Source organism: Sinocyclocheilus rhinocerous, unplaced genomic scaffold, assembly GCF_001515625.1.
Source record: "Sinocyclocheilus rhinocerous isolate Xijiao unplaced genomic scaffold, SAMN03320098_v1.1 scaffold4580, whole genome shotgun sequence".
Lineage (NCBI taxonomy): Eukaryota > Metazoa > Chordata > Actinopteri > Cypriniformes > Cyprinidae > Sinocyclocheilus > Sinocyclocheilus rhinocerous.
In genome coordinates, this window is record NW_015641256.1 from 118,216 (window position 1) to 124,615 (window position 6,400).

At 34.1% G+C, this 6,400-nt stretch overlaps 1 protein-coding gene across 3 annotated transcripts in view; it reads right to left on the bottom strand.

Moving 5' to 3' along the window:
* The window catches only part of LOC107754737 (cytosolic acyl coenzyme A thioester hydrolase-like), a 93,074-nt gene that overhangs the window by 84,285 nt on the left and 2,389 nt on the right, over positions 1-6,400 (bottom strand). The window lies entirely within an intron of this gene.

The window sequence follows — 6,400 nt, forward strand, 5'->3', positions numbered from 1 at the left end:
TGTGTGTGTGTGTGTGTGTGTTTGTGTGTGTGTGTGTTGCTTCAAGAGAGCAACCAAACATTTGTGTTGTTTTACTTTCTATTATATCAATTTATTCTTCATTCATTTATAAACATTTTTTCATTTAATTATTCCATTTAATCATATAAACATTTATAATAATCACTTAAGCCATTTATATACTTATATACTTAGTTTATTTTATTGTTTTATTGAAACAAGTATATTTATATACTTGTTTCACTTCTGTTTCAGTTTTTTATAACCATTTCTTACTATGTGTCAGTAAGTTGTTATTTTAGCATGTGTGTTTGGCTCAGTGTTATTTTTTTAGGATTACTGATAAACTAATGTAGTTTGATTTGTATTAGTTATCTATTTTAGTTTTAGTTACAGTTGTAGTAATGTTGTCATTTTATGAGTTTTTATGTACTTTGATTTGTATTAGTTATCTATTTTAGTTTTAGTTACAGTTGTAGTCATGTTGTCATTTTATTAGTTTTTTTATTATGTCTATATAGGCTTTTTATTAAGTTTTACTTTTATTTAATTTGAGTTATTTCAGTACTTCAACATACAAAATGGAAATGAAATAATATATATATATATATTTAATGTATTTATACTGTATATATGTACATGTATATGTATGTGTGTGTGGCTGTACATACACATATGTAGTTGTTTTTTGGTGTTTGGCTTAGTGTTATGTTAGAATCATTATTATACTCATACCTTTTGTTCTTTTAATATTTTTGAATTGTTTTTAGCTTTATTTTTTTGTTTTCATTTTAATGTTTTAGTTTTGAAATGTTGTTGTATGCATTTGTCATTTTTATTTAATTTCTTTTATTTTCTTAAAAGCTTTTAGCTTTTCGTTTTAATTACTTTTTCTTATTTGTGTATGTTTTAATTGTTTTTAGCTTTATTTTTTTGTTTTTATTTAAATGTTTTAGTTTTGAAATGTTGTTGTATGCATTTGTCATTTTTATTTAATTTCTTTTATTTTCTTAAGTGTGTGTGTGTGTGTGTGTATATATATATATATTAGTATTTATAGAGTTTTAGCTTTTAGTTTTAATTACTTTTTCTTATTTGTAAGTCGCTTTGGATAAAAGCGTCTGCTAAATGACTAAAAGTAAAGTAAAGTAAAGTAAATATACTCATTTCATTGATTTATTCATAGATTAGTCATTTATATTTAGGGGGCTGTAGCCCCTATTGCGTTTGTATGTGTTCTTTATTATTATTATTCCTATGGCAGCCCTGTGAAGGGAACAAAGGAAAATGATGAAATTTGGCACACTTGTAGTGATGGTCATGAATAGTGATCTGACCAACTTTGGGGTCTCTAGGACCAACTCTATAGCACCACCACCAGTTCAGATATTCACTTTTCAAACGAACCCTTTGTTCAAAACGAAATTTAGTTCACCTGATTACTCTCTTCATGCTGATCACATTCAATAGATTACATTAAGACTCCACCCATTACAGTAGCAGCCATTTTGAAAAGTACAGTTTTCTTTTTACTTTCTTTCTTTTTTTTCCGAAAAATGGCAGAGATGATCTTTGGACTGAGCTGCACAGAAATGACTGAACAGAATTTTGATATTCATCTTTGTTTAAAAGTTATGATGTTGTGAACTTAATGATGTAGACCCAAAATTGGTTCAGAGGCTGTATCTCAGCCAAACTTTGATTAATCGAAACTAAACTTGGTACACTTCATCAACACCATGATCTGAGGGTTCATGCTAAATTTGGCAATGTGCCACCTAGTGTTCCAGAGATATAACGATTTTTGCAAAAAACGCTAATAACTTTTGAAAACATTGTCCAAATTTATGACTGTCCACCATATTCAAGTAAATGAAAACGTTTTTTCACTACTCCTTCTACAAATTTTGTCCAATTTTGTCCTTAATCGGATCAGATGATCTTTGGAACGAGCCTCACAGAAATAACTGAATGGATTTTTAATTAAATTATATTCGCTACAGTTCCCGAGAAATACCTCTCCGAAGTAGACTGTGCCTGTGTTTGTTGACTTAGCTTAGTATGCTAACCGTTTACCATTCTTTCTAATCTGGCTCTTCAGCTATCAAGCTAACCACAAGCTAGTTTGCTTTGCATGCTAATCTGGTTAATGTGCTAAGGAACTTTTTTTGTGAGCTCATTATCACACTGAAACCTCTCCTCAGCAGCCTGGTGAACGTGCATGAGTGACTAGCTCAATGTGTTACACCATTGAGCCCAAATGCTTCATGCTGTGGGTTTGAAACTCAGTGTGACACATGCCCAGACTGCAAGAGGTACTGTGGCATGAAATGATGCAGAAGTTGCTTTCTGTTGCAGGCATTGTCCCTTTCCAAGAATGACCTCATTAAATATGACACGCAGTGCATTTATGTACAAATTCATTAGTTGAACCTCTGAACTTCAGCATCTGTGTGAACATCCATCTGGTGCAACAAGATGTGCGACAAGCACTTGACCTGCGATTGTGGGTTTGATTCTCGTGTGGTGCAACTTTATAAAATTGTGTGTAATGTTGTGTTGTTTTGATTACTTTTATCCTGACCAGAATTGTACTAATCTTTATTCCTCTTTGAAATTAATGTTTTTATTCATGCTGTGTTCATTTTCATTTGAACTTCTGTTCATTCTTGCCTATAATTCTGAACTAATTTTTCATGCTCATTCAATTTCTGCTGTTTTTGCTCTTCCTGCTCTGCGCAGGCCCTATACCACTGCTTGAAGCTATATTATATTATTATTATTTTTTATACTATTTTTCCATTGTTCCATGGTTACAAGGGCTATTCATCTTCATGAGTAAGAGATAAGAAAATATCTCCATTTCAAGGTTTTTTACGTCACAGGACGTTGTTGTGAAGCAGTCATTTTCATTGCTATTGCTTGTAGTATAACAGTATAATAATATATTGTAGTAATAAGTCTAAGCACCGAAACACGCAAGTAAGATTTTTCAATAAATTCTACTCATTTTTTATTATCATTACTTTGTCTGCTGCTTCTGCTCTTCTCTGGCTTTGCTTAGTCAACTGCTTGGCTGATAGATGACTGTTAATACAGTTTTGGGTACCAGACAAAACACTGGTTTTGGGTATTAGATGACTTTGCTGACTAGTTGTTCTGTTACCAGACAAAACGTACATTTTCTGACAGGATCTGGCGTCCGGGGCTGGATCTGATATGTCTGGCATGAAGGCATGACCTAACACCGGCAGTGAGAGTATATTCACAGTTTTGTCCTGAACATGTAAGGCTCTAGAACACACAGGATGTTAACTAAAGTTAACAGAAATAATATTCTAAAACATGTTACCCAAATTTGTTCAACTTACAAAATAGCTACAAATCTGTAACTAAATAAAATATAGCCACAAAAAAAAAGTCACAATGGACAAAATAACATTATTATTATTTATTATTATTATTATTATTTTGGGGCTAGGTGTATCCTAAATATATTCTTGGCAGGTAACAGGAGATTTGCTTCAGAACAGAACAGGCATGGGAAATAAATAGCGAAAGAGACCCACTTTGATTTAAAGGCCACTTCCAATCAGAAGCGATGAACAGCTGAGCTCAATTTATGCCAACCAACATCATAACATTTTATTCAAAGTTACCAAAAGAGTGAGAAAGATCACGGTCAGTTTTCTGTTTTCTGATTGCATCAAACCGTGAGTTTATCATTAACAGGAAAAACAAGATCTCCCTCCCCCTTCCCTATTCATTATGCTCAAACCTTTACCTGGGGGAAAACTGTTTTTAATAACTTTTCTAATCATGAGCTAAGATGCACTGAAGATGGTGGATAGGACTTTGCGCTTTTGAATATTGAGAAATTAATAATTGTATGAAATATGTAATGAAAAGTTTAAAAAGTGTCAAAGCATCAAAGATTGAGGTATTCTTGCTGTTGTATCTCTATGCCATACTGTTAATTATCTTAATGAAAATGCGTAACTATATAAGACACATTGCATCAAAAAAGTGTTTTGTATTCAGTTTCTGCTTTGGTTCACTAAAATAGTTAAAAGAGATACAGTATATCCAATGTGTAAAATGGTGTTTTTAATCACTAATCACTACTTTAAATTGCATCTTTCAAAAAAAAAAAAAAAAAGAGAGAACAAAAGATCCTACCTGAGAATATGAGGATAATGACGAATGCATCTGACCTCTCTCAAAAACAAAATGCCAGTCTCAATCAAATTTAGCATAATGCCCTTTTTGCAACTAGACAGTACCAAAGTGACCCAATTTCTTAAGCACCAACAAAATAGATCTCGCAACAAAAGTGGTTCACCCTGGCTGCCAAGTAACCAAGTAAATTTGGCTACCTCTGAGTAAATTTGGTATCTGCGCAACAATAGCATGTGAATATAATGTGTGTGGCTACACTGACTGTGTTCGGTCACTATTTGTTGCCTAATATAATGAGGGAAAATGCAGTACTGAGCCATATAAAACATTAAAATAAAAGCCACACACATGAGTTTTTATGTAAGTCTATAACAATATTTGTTTATTTTTTTTAAATGTGTTTTCTTAAGAACACAACACAAAAGACAAACATAAAAGCATTATAGGAAGATTTATGCCAAATCCGTCTCAAGTCCGGTCAGAGGGGAAAATGCAGTAAAATGTGTTATTGCACCAGTATACTAAAATATTTGTTTCTTTGTACAAGTCAGGAAATAAAGAAAATTTCTCATATGGCTCAATAGGCTTGCAAAATCCAACAGTCTGTTACACTTTGTGTAAAGCATGTTCTTGCCATTAAGGCAAAGCAAGAACTATTTGCACTCGCTTACAGTGAGGGGACAAAACTTGTGGAGAGGGAGCTATTACATTTGCAATCCAAGACAAAGTGGGGATCCAAATGCAAGGCTTTAATAAGAGCGTAGTCAAACAGGCGTGGTCAACAACAGCAAACAACGATGGCAGTGGCAAGGCAAAAGAGTAATCCAGATAATCAGGCAATGGTCAGGGCAGGCAGCAAAACAATCATAAACAAGAAAACAGTCCAGGGATCAAAACACGAAGGCAAGGAAACAGAGAAACTAGAAACACAGAAACTTAGAAACCATGGAAGAGCTATACAACATTCAATCACCAGCGATGACAGAGAGTGTGAGTGCTATTCTTACAGTCCTACTAATGTGAGACAGCTGTGAACTGATGATGATATCTGATGAGAGACAGGTGATGCCCTTGATGAGTCCGGGCAAAGGATTATGGGAAATGGAGTCATGAGTGAATGGCAAGGTACAGAATGGAGTGCCCTCTAGAGGAGCTCATGGGCACTCCAGCTGGAGATCATGACAATATGGAAATAGTTGTGGTAGATATAGTCATTTATCAGAACTGACGACTGTCAGTTTACAAGAATGCAACCAGACGACTATTTGAGCAGGATGTGGGGACAAGAAACGTTAAAACGGACTACTGTTTTGGTACAAGTAAAAAAAAATCCTCTAGTTTAGATCTCTGTACAGCTGTACTATGTAAAACGTACCAATTAAATAACCATTAGTGTCCATACCGATGCTGAAGTACATAGTTGGTGTTGTCACGTGATACCTCATAATTTTCTCAGCGCTGATCTGATTGGCCCAATCACAGTCACTTGATATTATAAAATCAAGGTATGTAGTAGAAATTACCATGGCGGATTTTCATTTGTAAATCAGGTACCAGTCACCGGAATGAATTCAATTAATAAACGACTGTACGTTTTAACATTAGAATGTTTCCAGCAGATAAAAAACGGCCAAAGAACTAGGGAATTATTTTTGTGTCTTTATTATTCAATCAAACATTCTGTGTTTGAGAGTAAAGCTAATTATTTTGTAATTAAAAAATACAAGATTGCAAAAAAAAAAAGTCTTCTTAAGGCTCAAAAAAAAAGAAATTGAAAACAAAATTATTTGCAGTTCGTATAAATATTTGAAAATCTTTATTTTCTTTGTGCACTTCAAACACTTTTCATCGCGAAACCACAAATGTGGCTCTCTTTTCTGCCGTCTTTTTTTGCGGGTCTAAAACTTTTGTTTGCGAGTTAAAAAGTTTTGCTTGTGAGTGAAGCTGTCTCTCAGTGGGCGGTCTCTACCCACCAGGATGAAAGGCCTTTTTCTATTGGTCACTGTCGATTGAAGTCACAGGTTGACCACGCCCACTACGTTTCCCGGGAATCCCCGCCAGTGCCGCCGCAGTCTGACAGAAGAGCGAGCGAGGTTGTTTCATGGTGAGCAACAGGTCGTTTACTGGGTAAGATAACTAATTTAACATCAAAAATAATTCCATACCCCCAAACCTAAACCTACCCATTTTACAGCGAATATGCATTTTTATCATTTTATTA